The following is a 27,681-nucleotide window of genomic DNA, read 5'->3' as shown; positions in this document are numbered from 1 at the left end:
ACAGACGCCCCAGTATTATAGGGAACACGGCAGCAACTGGAGGTGAAGTCATCGCGTACTAAAAAATAAACCTGATTATTTTACTTATACGGTTGAGAGAACTGTTGGTAACTCTAAAGGGTTGCGTGCTTCAGAGAGAGAGAGAGAGAGAGAGAGAGAGAGAGAGAGAGAGAGAGAGAGAGAGAGACTCCAACTAAGTACATTACCTACAGAAATTATATCACACCTCAGCCTCTGTAGATACACCTGCTACATTATTATCCCCGCAGGAGTGTGTGTTAGCGCTGTTTATCCCCCACTAACACACACACAAGAACCCGTGCTCTACCCGGTAAGAGGAGAGAAGAGATGAAATTAATATTATAGTACCATGATATTGTCTTAACCTCTCGTGTAAAAGAAATATTTTATGCCAGAATCAAACACAAGGAAAAAAAAAACACATTGAAGAAGTGCTTAAGTATCCTTCCATCATTACTCAAAGGTTATATAGACAAATATTAGTAGAGACTAAATGAGAGCCATAGATTGAGCCAGTAAGAGCCACTTGGTAAACTATGAGTCTCTCTCTCTCTCTCTCTCTCTCTCTCTCTCTCTCTCTCTCTCTCTCTCTCTCTCTCTCTCTCTCTCTCTCTCTCTCTCCTCTCTCTCTCTCTCTCTCTCTCTCTCTCTCTCTCTCTCTCTCTCTCTCTCTCTCTCTCTCTCTCTCTCTCTCTCTCTCTCTCTCTCTCTCTCTCTCCTCTCTCTCTCTCTCTCTCTCTCTCTCTCTCTCTCTCTCTCTCTCTCTCTCTCTCTCTCTCTCTCTCTCGTCATAGGGCAAATAACTGAGACTGAGGTACTACCGCCTGGGAAGATATTGGAAGCATAATGTGTTGTCTAATGGTAGACCCTGCTGCCATATATGACCAAGTCCCAGGTTGCTGATCTGACTTTCTGCCTCATTTACACACAATTGCAGGGTCTCAATTGTTTCTCTTACTATTGACAACACGACATACATATATTGTTTCTCACTTTTGATCTTTTTTTCATTTTTGTATTTCTTTATTATTATTATTATTATTATTATTATTATTATTATTATTATTATTATTATTATTATTACATTCTCGCCCCCCAGGACCCGATGTGCACGGGTGAGCTAATCCCAGTAACAAAAAAAAAAGAAAAATAGCGAGACAGTGTCGGTGTCTAAGTCATACTGAGACTTTACTATACTCAACAAAATTTCTCCCGTTCCAAGTATAGATGAAACTAAGTTGAAATTTATATATTTTTTTTTGAGCATTAAGACTCTGGACCATAATTACACCTTCAAGTAATGTTTAGTTAAATGATCAACTAACGTAACCTAACGTGTATATATACGTGTAGTGTTATTAATGTATGTAAAAATCAAAATCAGTGTTATACATACCACAGTATACATAAAGACAATAAAACATGTTGTATATGAATAACAAAATACAGTAATGTGTAAAATACAGTAATGTGTAAGTGTATGGCAGCGTGTAAGGCAGTAGACGCTAGGCAAGTGGTTACCATGGAGATGCTGGCTAGAGTCCCTTAAAACACACACACACACACACACACACACACACTCACACACACACACACACACTACTGTACTCTCCTCCCTCCACAAATCCTTTCCAATTCCATCTACAATAACAATTAATCGAATTAGTAAAACAAATGATATAATAACTTTTTTTAAATATTAGTGATAACATTTCCTTTCAACCCGCTATCATCGCTACATGGTAATCAGGTGACCTTGTTTCATATCATAGATCACCAGGTATTAAGGAAGATTCGAATATTTTTTTTTAATTATTTTGAGGTTTGGTGACATTATGAGACTAGATTATAGAAAGCTTTATTATTAAACTATTAAGATTTATTATTTCTATGTATACTTCTCTTAGTGTTATGTCTAATACTCTTATCATACGTTTAACTGTATATTCTAATCTGTTTTACTTCTGAGGATGACGTGTACTGTATATATAGCCAATTGTATCACTAAACTGTCACCCTTCACGAGAAATTCTAAAAACATAAGAGAGACAGTCCACAGTCAGTCCACAGACAGTCACCTTCCCCACCAGTCTTTATTGGCGTGTAGTGGCGACAAAAAAAAAAAAAAACTCAGTCACATCTTCCTGACTGCTGCTGACACTCTGAGAAACGACTACAATCCTGTCTTGAAGTTCTGTTGGCCTGAATTCTCCGCGACGAATACTTTGTCTTCAGAAACTTTTACCTTTTTAAGAGGAATTATCACCTTAGTTTTGAGGGGTGAGGTACAGGTGGTGAGGGGTGAGGTAGAGGTGGTGAGGGGTGAGGTAGAGGTGGTGGGGTGAGGTAGAGGTGGTGAGGTGAGTAGGTGGTGAGGGTGAGGTGGTGGTGAGGTGAGTGGGGTTGTGGTGAGGTAAAGGTGGTGAGGGTAGTGGGGTGGTGAGGGTGGAGTGAGGTGGTGAGGTGGTGGTGAGGTGGGGTGGTGGTGGTGGTGGGAGTGGTGGTGAGGTGGGGTGGTGAGGGTGGGGTAGAGGTGGTGAGGGTGAGGTGAGGTGGTGAGGTGGTGGTGGGTGGGGTGGGGTGGTGATGGGTGAGGTAGAGGTGGTGAGGGGTGAGGTAGTGGTGGGGGGTGAGGTAGTGGTGGTGAGGGGTGAGGTAGAGATGGTGAGGGGTGAGGTAGAGATGGTGAGGAGTGAGGTAGAGATGGTGAGGAGTGAGGTATAGAAGGGTGAGGTAGAGGTGGTTGGCCCCGTGATAGACGATCGTTGACAGTGTAAACAAACTACACGTCTGAGAGCCAGGACAAACAAGGCGAGAGATCAGGGATTTGATGCACAGTGGCGTTCTTGACGTCACAGAGCCGTTCTTGACGTCACAGAGCCGTTCTTGACGTCCCGCTAATGGTAACTCAAGTCAGATTCCTGTATTCAGTGAAACCTCTATTCCACGGACTACATGGAGAGAAAATGCCGTTATATCAAAGGTCTGTTAGATGTAAAACCTCCATCTAACGAACTGTATAGGAATGAAAGTCCGTTATATCGAGAGTCCTTTAGATGTGATACCCCTATTTAACAGATTATAGAGATAGAAGTCTGTTATAAAGAGGTTTCACTGTAGTACATATAAGACATAAAAGAGCCAAGTCTATCATATGTGAGACACTCAAAACTGATGATGGTGGAAGCTCATTTGACACCTTAATGGAAATACAAGTGGCTGCCTAGATACATACGAGAGAGAGAGAGAGAGAGAGAGAGAGAGAGAGAGAGAGAGAGAGCATCCCAAGATCAGGCAACTGGTGGCAATAAAATGCTAAATTCGTCACTGGAACTTTGATATGAGAAAGTGTCTGCGTGTATCGTGTGGGTACGTAACCTACAGTAGCAATAGCAATAGCAGAAGGTGTTGTGGCCGTCGCTGGAGGAACTACACTGTGCAGGTTGGCGTTGATGTCGCGGGGGATTGTGAGGTTAATTATATTCCAAAACTATCATTAGACATACAGGTAACAGGTATAATTGACAGGTAGACTAATGATAATATTTTAATTGGTGTAAATGGCTCTTTTAAATTATGTATTAATGAAATATATTTGTAAACTATTAAAGCGTAATTAAGTTGTTTGGTTAGGTTAGGTGGAGGAAAAAATACGATATTCGTAAACGTGATGAGTTGTAGAGATGTTAGTTGAGGTAGAAAGTGGTAGAAGGATAGTGAAAGAATGTTCCTACACATGGTGAGGGAGGTAGAATGAGAGTAATGGAGAGAGAATGTTTATATTGCTGGTGGAGAGAGAAATAATGTTGAATGATGTTATAGAATGCTAAGAGAGATAGGGGAAGGGGAGGGGTGGGGAGAGGAAAGGAAGTCACACTCAAAGGGTCCTCCTCAAGTGTTAACGAGAGACAGAGGAGATGATTTTAGCCATCAGACATGTGACAGATACTTGAGCCAATGACATATACAATGTTGTTGTGTTATTGATTGTGGTTAAAGTGTGATTTAATGTTGTGATTGTGGTTATTGTAGATACCTTGGGAATATGGTGATTGAAAGGCCTTCTCTGATCAGAATGAAGGATTATGAAATTATTTGAGTTGAACTGGATTCCTTTGAGGTGGGAGTGTAGGAGTGTGGGATTCTTTTGACTGAGCATATAAGATAGGATTGGTGGGGAGAGAGAGAGAGAGAGAGAGAGAGAGAGAGAGAGAGAGAGAGGGGAGTGAAACAGAGAGTCAACAGAAGGGATTATTTTAACCACATAAGGGATTACCGGAGCGAGGGATTAAGGTGGATTTTTCAACTTCAAGGTAAAGGATTAGTGGGAGGATTAGTGGAAAGATTAGTGGAAGGTTTAGGGGAGGGATTAGTGGAAGGATTAGAGGAAGGATTAGTGGAAGGTTTAGGGGAAGGATTAGAGGAAGGTTTACGGGAAGGATTAGAGGGAGGATTAAAGGAAGGATTAGTGGAAGGATTATTGTATTCTGACTGTGGCGTAAAGTAACTCGCGTTCTCAAAGTTGGAGCTAAGTCTATGAACTGTGTCGGCAGGAGCTTTGTTGAGGTTCATTCTTTACAACGCTCTCTCTCCATCTCTCCTTCCTTCTCTTGCTATCTCTCCTTCCTTCTCTCTCCATCTCTCCTTCCTTCTCTCTCCATCTCTCCTTCCTTCTCTCTCTATCTCTCCTTCCTTCTCTCCATCTCTCCTTCCTTCTCTCTCTATCTTTCCTTCTCTCTCTATCTCTCCTTCCTTCTCTCTCTATCTCTCCTTCCTTCTCTCTCTATCTCTCCTTCCTTCTCTCTCTATCTCTCCTTCCTTCTCTCTCTATCTCTCCTTCCTTCTCTCTATATCTCTCCTTCCTTCTCTCTCCATCTCTCCTTTGAGAACACGAGTTACTTTACGCCACAGTCAGAATACACTAATCCTTCCACTAATCCACTCCTAATCTTTCCTCTACCTTCCACTAATCCTTCCTAATCCTCTCCTAATCCTTCCACTAATCATTCCCTAATCCTTCCACTAATCCTTCCAATCCCCTCTCCCTAATCTTTCCTCTAATCCTTCCAATAATCCTCTCCCTAATCTTTCTCTAATCCTTCCACTAATCATTCCCTAATCCTTCCACTAATCCTCTCCCTAATCTTTCCTCTAATCCTTCCACTAATCATTCCCTAATCCTTCCACTAATCCTCTCCCTAATCTTTCCTCTAATCCTTCCACTAAACCTTCCACTAATCATTCCCCTAATCCTTCCCCTAATCCTTCCCCTAATCCTTCCCTAAACCTTCCTAATCCTTCCCTAATCCTTCCACTAAACCTTCCACTAATCATTCCCTAATCCTTCCCTAATCCTTCCACTAATCATTCCCTAATCCTTCCCCTAATTCTTCCACCAATCCCCCTAAACCTTCCACTAAACCTCCCACTAATCCTCCCTTAATCCTTCCACTAATCCTCCCCTTAACCCTTCTTCTAATCCTCCCACTAATCCTTTACCTTGATGTTGAAAAAATCACCTCAATCCCTCGCTCCGGTAATCCCTTCTGTTGACTCACTCCTTCACTCCCCCTCTTACTAATGGGGATTTTTCTCTACATTGTTGTTCCTTGTTGTTCTGTTTACAAAGCAACTCTTATTCAGCTCCTGTCTCTCCCCCCCTCTCCCTCCCTCCCCACCTTCTCTCCACCCCTTCTCTCCCTCCCTCCCTCCCCCCCACCTTCTCTCCACCCCCTTCTCTCCCTCCCTCCCCCCCACCTTCTCTCCACCCCCTTCTCTCCCTCCCTCCTATAGAGATAATAGAAAGCGGTAGTGTGGAAATACAGTATTACCGAGAAAAATAGTTTTATCTCCTTATTCAGTTGAGCGAGCAGACCGGTGTGTGTGTGTGTGTGTGTGTAATGGTCAGCAGGGTGAAACTATGGACAAGTTTCTTTTCGCCATTTGCCTCTGTCTACCCAGCAGTAATTCGGAACCGGTCTTCTCGGACTATTTATTGACACTGGGTCATACAGCTCTCGTTAACTCAGGGTGTGGTGGTTGTGTTGGCGACAGCTTCTACACCTTAAACAAATTCACGCCTCGGTGGCCCTTGGGCCGGCCATCCACGTTACACGAGGGGGGACTATTATTATTTGTTCATTATTTCCTGGACCCGTGACTCCTACACCTTTTCTACCACACAACTGTTGTATTATCCACCTGTTCTACCACACAACTGTTGTATTATTCACCTGTCCTACCACACACCTGTTGCATTATCCACCTGTTGTACCACACACCTGTTGCATTATCCACCTCTATCCTGTCCAATTAGCCATCCGTTAAATCATCAGTCATCTTCAGGTATTGTGTCTAACAGTCCCTTAATATAATGGACTTTCCTCTCCATACAGTCCGCTATATAGAATGTTCCACTGTGGTAAGGGCAGTTCGTTATCTCTTACGTCAACAAACTTTCAACAGCAAAGAACTTTCACCCAAAACTTTGTATCTTGAGAGAACTTTCAACAATCGTTTCTTGGATGGTCCACCTAACCAAACCTAACCAAACCTAACCTAACTTAACCAAACCTAACCTAACCTAATTCTTCCCCGATGTTAACATACACCAGAAACAGGATTCTTATTATAACTAGACAGAAAGAAGAGTAGAAACTTTCCTGTCTAAAACCTTTTACTGTCATCGGTTGAAACTTTGTACATATATATACCGGCCTGGGCGTCTCAGTATAGTTTTTCAGGTCTTTGGTTAGGTTAGGTTCCAGTATAGTTTTCAGGTCTTTAGTTAGGTTAGGTTCCAGTATAGTTTTCAGGTCTTTAGTTAGGTTAGGTTCAGTATAGTTTTCAGACTTTAGTTAGGTTAGGTTCCAGTATAGTTTTCAGGTCTTTGGTTGGTTAGGTTCAGTATAGTTTTCAGGTCTTTAGTTAGGTTGGTTCAGTATAGTTTTCAGGTCTTTGGTTAGGTTAGGTTCAGTATAGTTTTCAGGACTTTAGTTAGGTTGGGTTCAGTATAGTTTTCAGGTCTTTAGTTAGGTTAGGTTCCAGTATAGTTTTCAGGTCTTTAGTTAGGTTAGGTTCCAGTATAGTTTTCAGGTCTTTGGTTAGGTTAGGTTCCAGTATAGTTTTCAGGACTTTGCATCGGAATAAATTTTGACACAGATTTGTATAACTGTATATAATAATAAATATATCTACGCCAAGATATAGTTTATATAAATGGATAACGCCACGAGTCTAATATTCTTGTGAGATAAAATTAATGATTATTATTTTTCTTCTATAAATTTAATATTACTTCAGAAGAGCGTCCCCTCTCCCAGTTCTGTTGTGTGTCAGCTAATAACAGTACGCGGCTACTAATCTTGTTATGCGTTATTCAATATATTATACATTTGTTACCAGATGATTAGTGTTCAGCAAATGTTCTCTTGGTCTGTTCTTTATTTTTATATCACTATTATAACCAGTTTTTTTGGAATGGTTGTGCTTCTAAGTTGTAATAACCTGAGGTAAAGATAAGATAACACAGACACCTAACTTAACGTGAGGTAAAGATAACAAGATAACAGACACCTAACTTAACGTGAGGTAAAGATAACAAGATAACAGACACCTAACTTAACGTGAGGTAAAGATAACAAGATAACAGACACCTAACTTAACGTGAGGTAAAAATAACAAGATAACACAGACACCTAACTTAACGTGAGGTAAAAATAACAAGATAACACAGACACCTAACTTAACGTGAGGTAAAGATAACAAGGTAACACAGACACCTAACTTAACGTGAGGTAAAGATAACAAGATAACATAGACACTCAGGTGATTCTGTTCTCATTATACTTCAATATTTTGTTTTTAGTTTCATCATCAACAAAACAGTGGAGAAATAACGTTTATTCTTGTCACCTCACCTAACCTCACCTAACCTCACTTCACCTAACCTAACCTCACCTAACCTAACCTCACCTAACCTCACCTCCCGTGTTACATCTGGACTTGTGGTATGGCAGTCGGCCCAGTAGTTGTATATGTCTTAAGGGTAACTAAAGTAATAATGGCAGTCTCTCTCTCTCTCTCTCTCTCTCTCTCTCTCTCTCTCTCTCTCTTCATGGAAAATCTGTCTGTCTATAATTCATTTCCGTCATGAATTTCAAATTTATCTCTCACCAACACAGAGGACGCACTGCAAACGTCACATAAGCTTCGCCATTTAAAATACAAGTGCACTCATAACTCAGGGAAGAGAATCGCTTTTAACAATTACAAACAGCTGGCACTCTGAACCTGTGTCTCTTGATGGCATCCTGTCAGATCTATCCTGTTAGATCTATCCTGTCAGATCTATCCTGTCAGTTCTATCCTGTTAGATCTATCCTGTCAGATCTATCCTGTTAGATCTATCCTGTCAGATCTATCCTGTTAGACCTATCCTGTCAGATCTATCCTGTCAGATCTATCCTGTCAGCTCTGGGAACGAGCCTTTAATTATTATTATCATCTTGTATCTTAAAGTCAGACCCGAAGCCATAATCAGTGGTTCATTGTACTAAACTGTGTTAATTATCTCCAGAGTGTGTGTGTGTTGCAGAGCCGAGAGGAAGAAGGAAGGAAGGAAGGAAGGAAGGAAGGGAGGGAGGAAGGAAGGAAGAAGGATGAGGAAGGAAGGAAGAGTTTGGTACGAGCAGTTGGCACTATTGTAAAGCAGATGCTGGTGAGAGCCTGGCACTGAAATACAATTATGATGGTATAGATTATTCGGTAGTTGTGACGATAGTAGGGACGGTAGTTGTGACGGTAGTAGGGACGGTAGAGTGAGTGAGAAGGAAGAATGATATGAGAATTTGGATCACCAGAGAGAAGCAATATCTGAGAGAATTTATTTGGTTCGAAAATATTTAGAGTGGAGGACTGTGGTCGCCAACCCTCAGCAGACAGGAGGGCGATGGTACCTTGATTGATTGAGTGAGTGATTGATTGATCGATTGATTTTGTTTATCATCAGATACAAACAAGATAAATTACGACATCTTGATTTCATTCGTAAGATGGTCACAATTCAATTCGTTGGAGCAAAGACACCAATAATACCACCACCCCTACCCCTTCCCCACCTTGGTACAGCGCCGAGCATCTGGTACCACCTGACACAAACCATCCACTTCCACTTATAAGGTCAAAGGTTACTCCTGGATCCAGCTGTGTGATGGGAGACTTTGAAGGAGGTTCTCATTATCTCCTCGATGGAACACCTCTTGAGCCTGTCTTGTGTTGTTGACGTACAGTATTCTAGTAGAGTCCTCTGTCTCGGAACTCGGGTGCCTGGAGGATCTTAGCCGGGGCACCACAAGTACAACTAATATTCACGAACCTAAGATGTCGGATCGTGGAGGAGTGTACAGTATTATCTCACCTGTACTCTTCTCGCCTGTCCCCTCCCCTCCCCTCCCCTCGCCTCGCCTCAGCCCCACGCCATCACTTCATCAAGAGGAGAAAAAGTTATCCACAAAGGTTCTCGAGATGAAAGTTCTGTGTCATTTCTTGGAGCCAATTTTGTTTGTTAAAAGTTTGTGAAGGAGAGTGACCCCGATCTCCGACCCCCATGATATAATGGAGTGAGGAGTTAGTCACACGCACACACACACACACACACACACACACACACACACACACACACACACACACACACACACACACACACACTAACGAATAACAATAAGGAACTGAACAAGAAGAGATTAATATTTGCCTTTTAAAGAGACTCAGCTCAGTATGGCAGCTTCCTCACCACCGACCTCGGGAACAGCACCGTCAGTAAGGAGCCTCTTGTAGGGGCGTCTGACGGACATACTAATTAGTTTGGAAGTTCCCTAAAAGCATCGTCAATTTTTTTGCTTATAAGAGTTGAAAATTTACGTGGGTACATCCGAGGATAGTGTGTGTGTGTGTGTGTGTGTGTGTGTGTGTGTGTGTGTGTGTGTGTGTGTGTTAAGAGGAACCACTTATGATGGGAGAGTGATGGAGGTTCGTGGGGACTGGTTTGTGTTGTGCTCACAGCCAAGGGACCAACAGTGTAGTCTTGTGTCTTATTAAACCAGAGAAGCTGACGATTTTCTGATGCAAAACAAAACACAACAACCACACCCTGAGTTAACGAGTTATAGGACCCAGTGTCAAAGAATAGTCCGAGAACACCGGACAGCTCGCCAACTGCACTGGCTAACCATTATCAAGGAACACGATCCGGAAATCGATTAATATCCAGGTTCCCAATTACTTTTGGGTAGACTGGGGCAAATGGCATAAAGAAACTTGCCCATAGTTTCACCCTGCTCGAGGATCGAACCCGGGTCCACTCGCTTGCGAGGCGAGCATGCTGACCATTACACCACAGGTCGCCATACATACATACTCAGACTTTCACAATCCACAAGAGCTTCTGCCATCAAGAACATCAAATAACAATAGCAGAGAGGCAGTGTACTAGCTGGGAGATCCTATTGGCTAGTGACGGGCGCAGTAGGTGTTTCTCGGCTCAGCCTAATTGGAAAGCTGTTTTGATACCTGGGAAGAGGTGTGTGTGTGGGAGGGAGGGGAGCTAGGCTGAGGGGCTGGTGATTAATGAGGTTTCCTGTGTGTGTGTGTGTGTGTGTGTGTGTGTGTGTGTGTGCGTGCACCAGCTACAGGGTACGATTGACTATATCCCTTTCAATACAGTCTACGATGATGGCTGTAATTCTTGTAACCGAGTCATAATTTCCTTTAGCATAAGACCGGAAAAAATAAATTCATATTCAATTATTATAAGAATGAATAAAGTATTTTGTTTTGTGATGTGAAAAAATATAACAGTATTGAATTAATCTTATAATATATTCACGCTCGTTAAGTCTATGTTGTTATATAGTCTATTTTAAGGTGAATTAATTGTTTTCCGTTTAATCGCACCTCACGTTATTAAGCAGGAGTCATTATATAAGGGAGGTTAGTGAAAGGATAAAATAATTGTTTGTTTACAGTAATATATTATAATTCTGTTCGTATTAGTGAGTGATATATGATGATGGTGATATATGATGATATAATGATGATGGTGATATATGATGATGGTGATAATGATGATGGTGATATATGATATAATGATGATGGTGATATATGATGATATAATGATGATGGTGATATATGATGGTGATATATGATGGTGATAATGATGATGGTGATATATGATGGTGGTGATATATGATGATGGTGATATATGATGATGGTGATATATGATGGTGATATATGATGGTGATATAATGATGATGGTGATATATGATGGTGGTGATATATGATGGTAGAGTATGGTGATGTGGTGATATATGAGTGGTGGTGATGTATTGGTGGTGATATATGATGGTGATATATGATGATGGTGATTATATGATGATGCTCAATGATGATGGTGATATATGATGGTGATAATGATGATGATATATATGATGATGGTGATATATGATGATATAATGATGGTGATATATATGATGATGGTGATATATGATATGGCGATGATGGCGATATATGATGATATAATGATGATGGTGATATATGATGATATAATGATGATGGTGATATATGATGATGGTGATAATGATGATGGTGATATATGATGATATAATGATGATGGTGATGATGGTGATATATGATGATATAATGATGATGGTGATATATGATGATGGTGATATATGATGATGGTGATATATGATGATATAATGATGATGGTGATATATGATGATGGTGATAATGATGATGGTGATATATGATGATATAATGATGATGGTGATATATGATGATATAATGATGATGGTGATATATGATGATGGTGATATATGATGATGGTGATATATGATGATGGTGATATATGATGATGGTGATATATGATGATGGTGACATATGATGATGGTGATATATGATGATGGTGATATATGATGATGGTGATATATTTACCATGGTGGACGATTTAGCACCAATTTTGTCATGAATATTTAAAGCTTTGTTATTATGCATCACAATCACGAAACCATATATAACTCAATATCAATTTACTCTTAATACATATTTCTATCTGTCACTCTATTCCCACTGTTTTGGGGTGGCACTGTATACTTTCTGGCACTTCCCGGCACTTCCCATACTCCCAGTCTTGCCTCACTACTCTCTGACAGTAAATTCCTCAGTATCAGTTGTTCAGGTTCCCATTACTTTTAATATGACCTAAAATAACCTGGGATTAACCTTTCTGGATTCTGTCACATAGTTCCGTATTTCTTCTCTCTTCTCTCTCTGTCTCTCTCTCTCTCGTCTCCAGCTCACATCTCCTTTCATTAATTATACTTTCTCTACCACACGAAGAACTGGTGTAATACTTTTATTGGACTCAGGTGAAACTACAATTATACTTAAACACTAATTCTGTCAACAATGAGTGATGACGACATCTTATTTACATCTTATCAACCAATGACAGAAGTATACGTCACCATAAATGCCTAGTCTGTGATTGGTTAAATGAATAACGTCATCCACTTTCCTCTCTGTTATTGGTTAAGGTTATTACGTTATAAATTTTGGCCCAGCTGCGATTGGTTCTTCGAAACCTATCGTGACTGTTCGTCTTTGTGATTGGTGTCTGGAACATTTTTCTCCCATAAGACTCAATTATAGGAAGGAAAACACACACACACACACACACACACACACACACACACACACACACACACACACACATCTTCACAAATACAAAAAAAAATAGCAAAAATTACATAAGAAAATATATACATCTTCGTAGTGTAATATAAAATGTCTAACACGAGATATATTTCCCCACTTAACACTCGAACAGGCACTCACGATCATTCATCTTGTGTCGAGGCAGTGAGGAAGAATGATTGACGTTCTAATATAGTTTCCCCTGCATCGCCTTCGTCTTTAAGCGATTGATATCATGTTAACTCTGCCACTCTCACTTGCAAGATGTCCAGTAGAATGACTTTAATCCCGTGTGAAGGCTGAAGAATGATTAGTCTGTCTGTCTGTGTCCTTAGAGGATTAATAGTACGTAACATTAGTAAGAGAAGGAACCCTGAGGATCCTACCTGTGAAGTCCTATAGGCGAGACAATCCTTCACTAAAGACCGTTTCTTCCCTGTTTGACTCCACGAATCTGGTGGGAGAAAAAGATTTACCAATTAATTAAAATCACTCGATTTAATTTTTGGAACACGAGTGAGGTTGATGACAAGTTATGGGAAGACAAATTTTTTTACCCTTTGATGATGATGATGATGATGATGATGATGGTTAACTCTTTGAAGACGATGATTTAATCCGTAGCAAATTGAGGACGATGGATTAAGTTGCCAGATTTTTGAGGATAATAATTTAACTCCTTGAAAATTATCACTTGAATTATCGTCCTCAAGGGGTTATAGCTTACACACCTGGTCCTCAAAGGGTTATAGCTTACACACCTGGTCCTCAAAGGGTTATAGCTTATACACCTGGTCCTCAAAGGGTTATAGCTTATACACCTGGCCATCAAAGGGTTATAGCTTACACACCTGGTCCTCAAAGGGTTATAGCTTACACACCTGGTCCTCAAAGGGTTATAGCTTACACACCTGGTCCTCAAAGGGCTATAACTTACACACCTGGTCCTCAAAGGGTTACATCACACAGGTAACCAGCAGACGGTACCCAAAAATGATGTACTGGGAATAATCATATTTTTTTTTCAATATTTATCAGTTTTATTTGTTTTGATTACTCACATTTTGTTAACTTAAGCCATTCAAAACATGACAACAACGAGCATCAAGTCTCTCATTCTCTCAGTGATTTTTATTCTCTCTCTCTCTCTCTTTTTTCTTCACTACAAGTCCCGGGGTTTCGTGATGCTCGAACACCCACCATCCATTATTCTCTCTCTCTCTCTCTCTCTCTCTCTCTCTCTCTCTCTTCAGTCAGACGAGAGTTATTTAGAGCAAATTTTTCGTCTTTTATAATGTTAAGAAATAAATCTAGACGTAATATAAGATAATAAAAAGACCCATTGTTATTTAAGTGTTTTTTTTTTCTTCAGGATAAGATAACATGAACTGTTCCACTATGATGATAACGCCAACTGTTCCATTCCTCTAATCTGTTCCACAATAAACACGATGCTAACTGTTCCATTCCTCTAATCTGTTCCACAATAAACACGATGCTAACTGTTCCATTCCTCTAATCTGTTCCACAATAAACACGATGCTAACTGTTCCACTGCACTAATCTGTTCCACTATGTAGGTGTTATGCATCTCGTTCCATCTAGTGCAAGAGAGTGGGTGGGTGGGTGGTGGGGGTGATTGACGGCTTCTGGCACTACCATTGGTGATTGTCCAAGCAGTGACATCATACGCTGGGTGACATCATAGGCTAATTTAACCTGTACAATCCACCTTGATCAATGGTAGTTAGTAATTCCCGGCACTCCAGTGAATCTGTTGGCTGGTGCACCTTAGACACACTACATATTGAGACAGATATGTGACACGTATAAGACAGGTATGTGAGAGGTATGAGACAGGTATGTGACAGGTATGAGACATGTTACGATATATTGCCACAAGTATAAACATTATTTTAGGAAGAGTACATGTGTGTGTGTGTGTGTGTGTGTGTGTGTAAATAAATAATAATAATAATAATAATAATAATAATAATAATAATAATAATAATAAACGGTTTATTAATAGAGTTGCAGCCGGTGGCTGAAAATATACACTTACATTTGATTTAGACATAATGATATAATATGCATTGAATACATTTACAGGGCTGTACAGTACATAAATCAGTTGTTTATTATTTTAACACTAGATGGGATGGTGCTGTTCTTATATCTATCAGTGCGGGCTCTTATGGGCTGAATTTTGTTGTAGTGGCGGACTGCGCGAGGTGTGTGGGGGGCTGCAGGTGGCAGGAGGTGGCGAGGGTGGTGCATTAATTGGCTGCCAAACCTTTCCAGTGCTTGGTGGTGGAGGTCACTGAGGGATGACATTTCCAGGGTGGAGAGAACGTTGGTGTAGCCGGAGTAGTCTGTGCCGAGCATGATTCTGCAGGCCCTTTTCTGTACCTTCTCTAGCTGACGTTGTTGGGTGGAGTTGAGAGAAGACGACCAGGCTGGTGATGCATACGTTAGTTTGGGGAGAATAAAGGCGTTGTAGATGGTCCTCAGCTCTGGCGTGGGTGCCCCAAGTGATCTAAGTCGTCGTAGCATGTAGAGACGGTACGAGGCTGCCTTGACTGTGTTATTTACATGGGCCTTCCAGTCAAGTTTGTTGTCTATAGTTACACCCAGGAGTTTGACAGACTGCACCAGCTGGAGAGGATGGGCACCCACTGTGACTGCTGGAGCTTGCACTGGAGTGGTGGCGGTATTGATGTGCATGACTACGGTTTTGGTGTGTGTGTGTGTGTGTGTGTGTGTGTTAAAAGATTCTAGAAGTAAACAAACAAAAATAACAACATCATCACGTCATCAGAGGAAAGTTTACATAAGAGTCACTGTTGATATAAAGTAATTAAACAAATAATTCTACTTAACCCTTTGAGTCCTAAAGGGTTAAATCATCGTCGTCAAAGGGTTAAATCATCGTCGTCAAAGGGTTAAATCATAGTCATCAAAGGGTCAAATCATCGTCATCAAAGGGTCAAATCATCGTCGTCAAAGGGTTAAATCATCGTCGTCAAAGGGTCAAATCATAGTCATCAAAGGGTTAAATCATAGTCGTCAAAGGGTTAAATCATCGTCGCCAAAGGGTCAAATCATCGTCGTCAAAGAGCCAAACATCAAAACTCACTTCAGAACGAAAACGAAAAAACAAATCTGTCTATATTCCATTACAAAAGACTCCCTAGCACCTTCCCCACAAGACCCAATCAGCTGACGTCTCTTCCACCATTCGTTAATTAAATGAAACCTTACCTGGTCATCAATTACTGTAGGAAGCTTGGAAATTTCATCACTAATCAGAGGCTGGGAGGTGTATCAAGGCCAAGATATTGTACGTAGCTAGAACATCTGTCCCACACCTGTTCTATCTCTCACACCTGTTCTATCTCTCACACCTGTTTTATCTCTCACCTGTTCTATCTCTCACACCTGTTCTATCTCTCACACCTGTTCTATCTCTCACACCTGTACTATCTATTACACCTGTACTATCTATCACACCTGTACAATCTCTCACACCTGTACAATCTCTCACACCTGTTGTATCTCTCACACCTGTACTATCTATCACACCTGTTCTATCTCTCACACCTGTTCAATCTCTCACACCTGTCCTATCTCGAAGAAGGCCATTTCTCCCTTGTCCACTGGCCTTTTCTACCACCCACACTCTCTACCACCCATAGACTTTCTTTACCACCCACACTCTCTCTACCACCCATAGGCCTTTCCCTGCCACCCACAAACCTTTCCCTGCCACCCACACTCTCTCTACCACCCATAGACTTTCTTTACCACCCACACTCTCTCTACCACCCATAACCCTTTCTACTTCACCTACAGACTCTCTACCACCCACAGACTCTCTACCACCCACAGACTTGCTCACCACCCACAAGATCCTTCTTACCACCCACAGACTCTTGTCTACCACCCACAGACCTCTCTCTCACCACCCACAGATCCCTCTCTACCACTCCACAGACTCTCTCTACCATCCACAGATTCCCTCTCACCATCCCACTTCTTTACCAACCACAGACTCTGTCTACCATCCACACCCCTTCTCACACCCACAGACTCTGTCTACCACAGACTCTACCACCCACAGACTCTCTCTACCACCCACAGACTCTCTCTACCACCCACAGACTCTCTCTACCACCCACAGACTCTCTCTACCACCCACAGACTCTTTCTACCATCCACAGACTCTCTCTACCATCCACAGACTCTCTCTACCACCCACAGACTCTCTCTACCACCCACATACTCTGTCTACCACCCACACACCTTTCCTTGCCACCCACAACATCCGCACACACATTCAATACATACATAACACCCGTACCATTGTTCTTGACGAGACATACACGACATATTATTAAATTCCTGGAAGTTTACTACATAGTTATAGCTCCTCTTCGATACCTTCACTACACCTACGCCCTCCTTTCCTCCTTCAGGAATTCCCATCAGGCGTCAGTATACAGCACCTACGGGATATCCACCTTTAAGTATCACCTGACATAAGGGTGACGTTCCTCCTCGTTGGGATCTTTTTGGAAGTTAAGATTTTTTAACGACTTGTGCCGAGTGAATCCCCTAACAGGCATAAAATCATTAAAACTTTCTTCCCTCGTACCATAAAACATACTGTATATTATCTGGAGGTACGCTGAGTTGGCTATACTGTTTGCCTTACTCTACTCTACTCTGCTTTACTCTACTCTGGTCTACTCTACTCTACTCTTGCTCTGGTCTACTCTACTCTTGCTCTGGTCTACTCTACTCTTACTCTGGTCTACTCTACTCTATTCTACTCTCTCTCTATCTCTCTCAAACTGAAGTGAGTTTCAAGATCAGTCAGTGTTTTCCCGTAAGCAAGAACCCCGTCAACCACTTTTTGTAAACATGAATAACTTTTGCCTTTGAGGTAACGGGAACACTAAGACTCTCACTATTAATTTGTTCTTTATTGTTTACAAGTGGAATAAATCTCGTAGTTGTTTATAGTGACTTAATATAGTGTCCAAGATGAATATAGTGACTTAATATAGTGTCCAAGATGAATATAGTGCCCTTCCTGTCTTCCTATAGTATCTTCTTGTATTATGTATCCACTGTCTTTGTGATGATTAAACACAAGGAATCCTTAGTCACACTTTTTCACACCCTCCCACACAACTTTCCCCACACTCACTCCACCCCCACACTCACCCACCCCACACACACTCTAAAGGAAATACATGAAGTCAAACCTGTAAAAATAGTAAACATGTCCATTTTATTTTACCAAGTCACTCAAGAAGTAAATTAGATTATTATTATTTTTGTCCAGGAATAAAAAAAAATGAAAAAATTATAAACTTTTTCATGAAAGAAATTTGTTGAGTCCTCTATGTGAGTATAGTTTGAATCCAGCCTGAATCCTTGTCGAGTCCCAGCTTAAGTTCAGTTTGAGTCCTAGTTTGATTCCAAGCTTGAGTCCAGTTTGATTCCCCAGCTTGAGTCCAGCCTTGGATCTCAGCTCTGAGTCCTGCATGAAGAAGATAATAATAATAATCACAACGACGTAAACTGAATTAAAAAAAGACATGTATTTATTTTCATGTTTTATTGATATAGTCCATTACAGGTCCTCCAGTTCACCAGTACAGATCCTCCACGTCACCAACTACAGGTCCTCCAGGTCACCAGTACAGGTCCTCCAGGTCACCAATACAGGTCCTCCCGGTCACCAACTGCAGGTCCTCCAGGTCACCAACCACAGGTCCTCCAGTACAGGTCCTCCAGGTCACCAACTACAGGTCCTCCAGGTCACCAGTACAGGTCCTCCAGGTCACCAATACAGGTCTCCCAGTCACCAACTGCCGGGTCCTCCACGTCATAGCTTCTGGGTCCTCCAGGTCACCAGTACAGGTCCTCCAGGTCTCAGTACAGGTCCTCCAGGTCACCAGTACAGGTCCTCCAGGTCACCAACTACAGGTCCTCCAGGTCACCAGTACAGGTCCTCCAGGTCACCAGTACAGATCCTCCAGGTCCTCAGTACAGGCCCTGAACTGGGGTCAGGTCAGATCTCGTCTCTCCTTTCCTCCTCACTGTCTCCGCATCCTCTTCATTGTCTCTTTCTATTCATTCTCTCTCTCCTCTACCTTCTGTTATCTCCCTCTGTCTCTCCTTCTGTCTCTTCTCTACCTTCTGTTATCTCCCTGTGTCTCTCATTCTCTCTCTCCTCTACCTTCTGTTATCTCCCTCTGTCTCTCCTTCTGTCTCTTCTCTACCTTCTGTTATCTCCCTGTGTCTCTCCTTCTCTCTCTCCTCTACCTTCTGTTATCTCCCTGTGTCTCTCATTCTCTCTCTCCTCTACCTTCTGTTATCTCCCTCTGTCTCTCCTTCTGTCTCTTCTCTACCTTCTGTTATCTCCCTCTGTCTCTCTCTTCTCTACCTTCTGTTATCTCCCCCAGTCTCTCTTTCGCTGGTACATAGTGGAACCTCTATTTAACGGACTATATGGGGATGAATGTCCGTTATATCAAGGTTCTGTTCGATGTAAAACCTCCAAATAACGAACTATATAGAGAGGAAAGTCCGTTATATCAGGGTTCCATATACCAGATTTTCACCAATTTTCTTATATATTTCCTCCACATTTTCCTCTTTCCTCCTCACTATTTTGCTATTTCCTCCACATTTCCCTATTTCCTCACTATTTCCCTATTTCCTCCTCCACATTTCCCTATTTCCTCGCTCATTTTATTTCCTCCATTTCCTCCCTATTTCTCCTCCACATTTTTCTTTCTCTTTCTCCTGCCACTATTTCCTCATTTCCTCCCTCACACGAGCTTCCCCATTTCCTCCACATTTCCCTATTTCCTCACTATTTCCCTATTTCCTCCTCCACATTTCCCTATTTCCTCCTCCACATTTCCCTATTTCCTCCACACCATTTCCCTATTTCCTCCTCACTATTTTCCTATTTCCTCCACATTCCCCTATTCCCTCACTATTTACCAATTTCCTCCTCACCATTTCCCTATTTCCTCCTCCACTGTGTTGGTCTTTCCTCACCCTCCCTCATCCCTCACTATTTCAGCTTCAGGTTACAGCTATAAATTACTAAGGTGTGTGTTTGCTCTCCAGGTAAAGAAATATTTATTGTAAACTGCGGCAACCCGACTGCGGCAACCAACTGCGGCAACCAACTGCGTCAACCCGACCCGTTTCATTCAGCTAACTTTGAAGTCACTTTTGATGTTTGCCTTTGAAATCTAAATCTAATTACTGTTTACTGTTGCGTGCGTGTGTGTGTGTGTGTGTGTGTGTGTGTGTGTGTGTGTGTTCCATCGTCTAGCAGGAAATCAGGTTATGAAACCACTATCAGTAAGCTTAGTTGAATTACAGTGTCATCACAAGCCATTCAGAGTGACAATCAGAAAATTTAGAATGATCTCTGATTCGTTCGACGGCAATGATCAGTTTCAGAATACTAACGTGGTGAGAGACAGGGGTGGGGTGGGGAGGGGTGAGGTGGGGTGGGGAGGGGTGAGGTGGGGTTGGAGGAGCGGTGATAGATAGGGTGGATGGGGAACGGACGAAAAAGAACAGAAACGAAATGAAAATGTAATATAGAATTAAAGAAACATTATAATAAATAAACCGTATTAAGGTAAAGAAAAGGTTTTACTTCGTTATTGCATTATCTTCCTCTCTCTTTATTTAACTATAGTATTCTTTGTTTATTCGCCAATTTGTATGTTCAACGAAGATGAGTAAAGAGTACAGCATGTTCACAATAATTGTTCATAAGACGGTAAAGAATGCTCTGGTTTCTCGTTAATTAGAATTTTTTGGACACACACACACTGGAAAACCTCATATGTGTCACCAGTGGTCCAAGTCAACCAGTCCGCAATCCTTAAATGAGCTACGACCCATTGCAATCACCCCAATACCCAGCTTAATATGCGAGTTTTATTTTTGACTGGGCTTATGCTCATATTGCAGGAGCCGTAGATCCTCAGCAATTTGGTAATATGAAAATTTCCTCCACCACTCACTGTCTTGTCAGCTTTCTCGATTACATATACCGCCATCTCGAGAAACGAAAAACGTCTATAGCTGTCGCCTTCATTGATTTCACCAAAGCTTTTGACCTAGTCGACCACAATTTAATCATCAACAAAGCTATCGAGCTCGGGTTTCGAAGAAGTCTTATACCGTGGCCCACAGACTTCCTTAGTGACTGACGCCAAGCCGTATGCTTCCGAGGGGCTGTCTCCACTTTTCAGTCACTCACCTGTGGCGTTCCCCAGGGCTCCAAGATGGGACCGCTCTGCTTCCCTATGCTTATCAATGATGCCCTAAGAGAAACCCGTGCTCGCTGGAAATAATCGACGACTCCACCATTGGGATCAGTGTCAACAATTCTGCTCCCGACTGTACCGCCCTCCAGGATTTATTGAACAGTCCCCAAAGTTGGGCCACCAAAAACCACGTCACCATCAACCATACCAAGACCATGGTTATGCACATCAACCGCTTCTCCGACGTTGTCTCACCCCCTTCCATTACTTTAGGTCCCAACACTCTCCAGGTTGTAGACTTCACTAACCTCCTCGGCGTCACCAAAGACAACAAACTAAATTGGAAAACACACGTCAGTGAAGTTGTCAAATCCTCCAGTTTCCGTCTCCACCTCCTACGCCGACTCAAGTCCCTCGGAGTTCCTGGCCCGAGCTCCTCAGTGCTTACTCAACATTCATACTTCCCAAGCTCACCTATGCCTCCCCTACCTGGTCTTCCTCCTAAATGCAACACAACGTAAACATCTAGAAAAAGTGCAAAAGAGGGCATGCAAGATTATTCTCTCCCCTTCCTACTCCACATATCAAGAAGCGCTCTCTCTGACCATCACCACGACCTCACCTGCAAATTTGGTGAGAAACTTCTGCACCATCCTCGACACCGGTTTCTACCACCACACGAGATCCCTCGTCCGAGAATTGCTGTTCGACACCACAACCGCATCCAGCCCATACGAGCACGAACTGATAGCTATAAAAACAGCCCAGTCCTAACCATTGTAAAAATTATCAATAACTTGTAATCAACCAGTGTATTCACTCCCAGTCAATCTTACCTTTTTGCACTGTCACTATGTTGAAATGCCCTGTAGTATGACCTTCTCCCCACCTAGTCATTATATATCATATTTATATCACTTACAGTATGTTACTTGTATATTATTTGTCAATCAAGAGACCCATTCCCCAATTATGCAACTGTATATTTTCAGCATTCCGTCTGCCATGCTCTTTCAATAAACCGTTAATTATTACTATTATTATTATTATTATTATTATTATTATTATTATTATTATTATTATTATTATTACACAGTGGATTACGCTTCACTCACCTGTGCCCTCCCTGAGTAACACGATGCCCCTGAGTCACGCCACCACACCGGCCTGTGTTCCTCCAGGTGTGACGTAATCTACCTGAGTCACACCACACCTGTAAGCCTGAGTGTCTCTCTTAAACATGACTTACGTGCTAATGACTTACTTAACGTTAGCAGGGTCGACCTTAATGAGAATGAGAGGAAAAAACATGTAAGTGGCATTCTGTATCTACTGTTCCCTTGTGTGTGTGAAATAATAATAATAATAATAATAGTAATAATACTAATACTACTACTACTACTACTACTACTAATAATAATAATAATAATAATAATAATGATAAACGGTTTATTAATAGAGTTGCAGCCGGTGGCTGAAAATATACAAACTTACATGTGATTTAGACATAATGATATAATATGCGTTGAATACATTTACAGGGCTGTGCAGTACATAAACCAGGAGTTGTTTATTACTTTAACAATAGATGGGATGGTGCTGTTCTTATATCTATCGGTGCGGGCTCTTATGGGCTGTATTTTGTTGAAGTCGCGGACTGCGCAAGGTGGGTGGGGGACTGCCGGTGGCAGGAAGTGGCGATGACAAGGATGGTGCAGTATTCCACTGCCAAACCTTGCTAGTGCTTGATGGTAGAGGACACTGAGGGATGGCATTTCCAGGGTGGAGAGAGCGTTGATGTAGCCGGAGTAGTCTGCATCGAGCATGATTCTGCAGGGCCTTTTCTGTACCTTCTCTAGCCGACGTTGTTGAGTGGAGTTGAGAGAAGACGACCAGGCTGCTGACGCATACATTAGTTTGGGGTGAATAAAGGCGTTGTAGATAGTCCTCAGCTCTGGCGTGGGTGTCCCAAGTGACCTAAGTCATCGTAGCATGTAGAGTCGGTACGAGGCTGCCTTGATTGTGTGTGTGTGTGTGTGTTTCAAATGACCCTCGAGTGCTAATAATGTTCTCTTCTGCCAATTCGTTTCTGAACTTATACATACATACATACATACATACATACATACCTACATACATATACACCTGTTTTCTATGATAATCTACTTCAAAAAATTATGTAATATTTCCCCAAAAGGTCGATTATCTACTTCCCCGAAAACTCGATAATCTACTTTTCGGGAAAGTAGATAACCATCTTTCCCGGAAAGTAGATATCTCTCATTTTCTATGATAAGTAGATAACCAACTTTCCCTGCTCGTTACCGCTGCTTAATCGCTCGTTTGCTGGTGCGGACGACACTTGGGGCGGTTGGACAGAGGTGAGAACGGCAGCGACTATCTGGGTCACAGCGACTATCTGGGTCACCGGCAGATTCAACCCAGCCGCCATACAGTCACTATCTAGCTACCCCGCTGTTCGTCAAATTCTGGCTGTGATCTCATCATAGGTCCTGGACTCGTGGGCTGTGTCCACAGACCTTCACCTATCGACTGTCAATTCTCTGGTCATCTACCACTACCATACCACGACCGTCAGTTCATCTCATTCCGTATGTGCCCCGGTGTTCTCCTGCCATTTCAAGACGTCGCTCGAGTGTGGAGTTGAATGGACGCTTCCCTACCCTGAATGTGCATCACCGTGTTCCAGAACCTTCCCCCAGGGCCACTGCCGTAGGAAATATCTGTTCATTGTTTGATTCTTTCAGTTGTTGACTCCCATTAATTGTTTGATTCTATTAATTGCTGACTCCCATTAATTGTTTGCTCCCTTTTATTGTTTGCTTCCATTAATTGTTTGACTCCATTAACTGTTGACCGCCTTAATTGTTTGACTCCCGTAATTGTTATTTGATGTTTGTCGAGTGGTGTCAGAGTTTTGTGTTATATTTTTATAGTAAAGAGATGTCAATCTCAAACGGTTGTTTGATTATCCTCAGAAAACCATGGTCTTTGACTTTCCTTTATTAAGATCCTGATTAGGGATTAAGAACCTGGTAAGGGATTTCTATCCCCAAAGTCCCAGGCCTTTACACTATGATACAAATTTCCCGTTTTTTATGATAATCTACTTCGAAAAATTATGTATTATTTCCCCAAAAGTCGATAATCTACTTCCCCAAAAAGTAGATAATCTGCTTTCCCAAAAAGTAGATAATCTACTTTTCGGGTAAGTAGATAACCAACTTTCCCGGAAAGTAGATATTTCCCATTTTCTATGATAAAAATTTCCCGTTTTCTATGATAAGTAGATAACCAACTTTCCCAGAAAGTAGATATTTCCCATTTTCTGTGATACAAATTTCCCGTTTTCTATGATAATCTACTTCGGAAAATTAATTAATATTTCCCCAAAAGTCGGTAATCTACTTCCCCGAAAAGCCGATAATCTACTTTCCCGAAAAGTAGATAATCTACTTTTCGAGAAAGTAGATAACCAACTTTCCCGGAAAGTAGATAGTTTCCCATTTTCTATGATAAAAATTTCCCGTTTTCTATGATAAGTAGATAACCAACTTTCCCAGAAAGTAGATATTTCCCATTTTCTGTGATACAAATTTCCCGTTTTCTATGATAATCTACTTCGGAAAATTAATTAATATTTCCCCAAAAGTCGATAATCTACTTCCCCGAAAAGCCGATAATCTACTTTCCCGAAAAGTAGATAATCTACTTTTCGGGAAAGTAGATAACCAACTTTCCCGGAAAGTAGATATTTCCCTTTTTCTATGATAAAAATTTCCCGTTTTCTATGATAAGTAGATAACCAACTTTCCCAGAAAGTAGATATTTCCCATTTTCTGTGATACAAATTTCCCGTTTTCTATGATAATCTACTTCGGAAAATTAATTAATATTTCCCCAAAAGTCGATAATCTACTTCCCCGAAAAGCCGATAATTTACTTTCCCGAAAAGTAGATAATCTACTTTTCGGGAAAGTAGATAACCAACTTTCCCGGAAAGTAGATATTTCCCATTTTCTATGATAAAAATTTCCCGTTTTCTATGATAAGTAGATAACCAACTTTCCCAGAAAGTAGATATTTCCCATTTTCTGTGATACAAATTTCCCGTTTTCTATGATAATCTACTTCGGAAAATTAATTAATATTTCCCCAAAAGTCGATAATCTACTTCCCCGAAAAGCCGATAATCTACTTTCCCGAAAAGTAGATAATCTACTTTTCGGGAAAGTAGATAACCAACTTTCCCGGAAAGTAGATATTTCCCATTTTCTATGATAAAAATTTCCCGTTTTCTATGATAAGTAGATAACCAACTTTCCCAGAAAGTAGATATTTCCCATTTTCTGTGATACAAATTTCCCGTTTTCTATGATAATCCACTTCGGAAAATTAATTAATATTTCCCCAAAAGCCGATAATCTACTTTCCCGAAAAGTAGATAATCTACTTTTCGGGAAAGTCGATAAAAACTTTCTACTTCGGACCTATTTGGCCCAACGCTTGGGCTAATTTGTATGTATAGCAAGAACCTGTGTACCTATATCTTGGCCTGGCTTTACCTCTTTTATATGGAAAGTATATCGTTGGGTTTGGTTAGGTCAGGTTGTAGTTGGTGCTCTGAAACGACTGTACTACTTTTATATTATTGTTGTTTGATTTATTACACCCACACACACACACCACCTCAATCAATGCCTCCTATCGGGTGTAGCACACACTTATCAGTGCTCTGGTCCCCAGCTGCCACTACCACGCAAGTACAGAGACCCTACATCAAGACCTACAGGCCGATTACTGACTCTGCAGTGCGCCTCTTCGGGCAGTGGATAGTTCACCATCCCTGGATTGAAGTACTTAGTGTGGATGACGTGGAAACCAAATGGAAAAATTATACCAACACCACCACGGAAGCTCACCACCACTTCTTCCCTCGTCAGATCTCACCCAACTGACTTGCCCTGGATCACACCTCGGATCAACTCACAACTAATTCTATCCATTCTTACGCTAATGATTCTACTCTTCACTCTTCCTCACATTTTCCCCTTCCTCCTAACTCTCAAACTAGATCTGTTTCTAGAACTGATATCATTACTTCTATCAACGCGGATCTGTGCAGCATCTCTGAATGGGGAGGTACAAACTTGGTTAAGTTCAATAGTAATAAAACTCAATATTTACCAATTACACTTTGTAAATTAGACGATCTCCCACCAATTACATTTCAGGACGCTATCATCCTCCCAAATTCTAAAATAAATATGTTAGGCCTCACCATATCCTGCAATATGTCCTGGAAATCACACATCCTCAGTATAACTAAAGCTGTCTCCCGAAAGTTGGGAATGCTGTACAGATGCCGCAGCTACTTCACTCCTGAGCAGTTGCTCCAAGTACATAAGGGATTCATTCGTCCTAACTTGGAGTACTGCTCTCATATCTGGTGTGGCTTTTCTTCTGTCCAACTATTAGATAGGGTGGAATCAAAGACATTTCGTCTTATTAACTCTCCTCCTTTAGTCGACAATCTCTCTTCCCTTTCTCTTCGCCGCAATGTTGCTTCACTCTCTCTCTTTTACAGGTACTTTAACGGGCAATGTTCGGTGGCTTTGGCATCCTGTGTACCGCCGGCAAGGCCGTGGGTTCGTAACACACGTCTTGCCCGCGGTGCCAACCGTTTCTCTGTGGATGTCGGTCACACGAGAATAACCAGTTATAGTACCTCCTTCTTTCCTCACACAACCAAACTGTGGAATGCTTTGCCTTCTTCTGTGTTTCCATGCTCTTACAATCTGTCTCACTTTAAAAAGCTGGTTTTCCGGCATCTTCGTGGTGTAGATTAATACAGTATAACCTTTTTTTCTATATTTACAATTTCTTTCCGTTCTTTTTTTTTCGCTCCCCAGGCTCCGTTGTGGGTCGTTTGACCTGTGCCCGGGTGGGCTAATTCCCGTAAAAAAAAAAAAAGCCTTTTATCTCAATGACCACAACCGCTACAGGTCCCTTAGCAACCGAGTTATCCGCGAAATACGTACTGCAAAGAAGTCTCACTACCCAACCAAATTGCAACACCTGAAGCAGACCAACATCAGTCAATGGTATGGTAAGCTTAAAGAACTCTGTGGACTAAACAATAAGACACGCCCCCTCCCCTTCCTTAGCCATCTCACTAATGTTGACGCAGCTGAGCAAACAAATAACCATTTCGCTACTATATGCCAGACGCTCCCCCGGCTTGACACAACCACTCTCCCTGCTTACCTACCAGCCCCCCTTCCCACTGACTTAGTAGAAGAATTTGAAGTAGCAAAACGCCTGGACAAACTAAAATTAAAACGCTCTACCACCCCCATTGACTTACCAATGAAACTCTTCAAGGAGTTCTCCCCGGAGCTTGCTAAACCCCTATGCTCCATCATCAATGCTTCTCTCAGTCAAGCCAGATGCCCAGCTGACTGGAAGACCTCTTATGTATCAACAGTGCCCAAGTCAACCAGCCCACAATCCTTAAATCAGCTACGACCCATTGCAATCACCCCAATACCCAGCCTAATCTGTGAAAGTT

At 41.6% G+C, this 27,681-nt stretch overlaps 1 protein-coding gene and 1 non-coding gene across 4 annotated transcripts in view; both read right to left on the bottom strand.

Moving 5' to 3' along the window:
- The window catches only part of LOC121867403 (FMRFamide receptor-like), a 114,058-nt gene that overhangs the window by 17,909 nt on the left and 68,468 nt on the right, over positions 1-27,681 (bottom strand). The window contains exon 3 of one of the 3 annotated variants that reach the window (XM_042367316.1): positions 13,161-13,228. The exons of 1 other annotated variant lie outside the window; for it this stretch is intronic. The gene's annotated coding sequence lies outside the window, so the exon portion shown is untranslated. Of the gene's footprint in view, positions 1-13,160; positions 13,256-27,681 lie in introns of those variants that run through there. One more of the 3 variants, XM_042367317.1, reaches the window with a different exon arrangement.
- On the bottom strand, positions 10,351-10,424 carry Trnaa-cgc. Its single transcript has one exon. It is a non-coding gene; the product is annotated as a tRNA-Ala (tRNA).

Source organism: Homarus americanus, unplaced genomic scaffold, assembly GCF_018991925.1.
Source record: "Homarus americanus isolate GMGI-L3 unplaced genomic scaffold, GMGI_Hamer_2.0 scaffold31050, whole genome shotgun sequence".
NCBI lineage: Eukaryota > Metazoa > Arthropoda > Malacostraca > Decapoda > Nephropidae > Homarus > Homarus americanus.
Note: the sequence above shows the minus strand (reverse complement) of the source record. Positions and strands in the feature narration are given on the sequence as shown.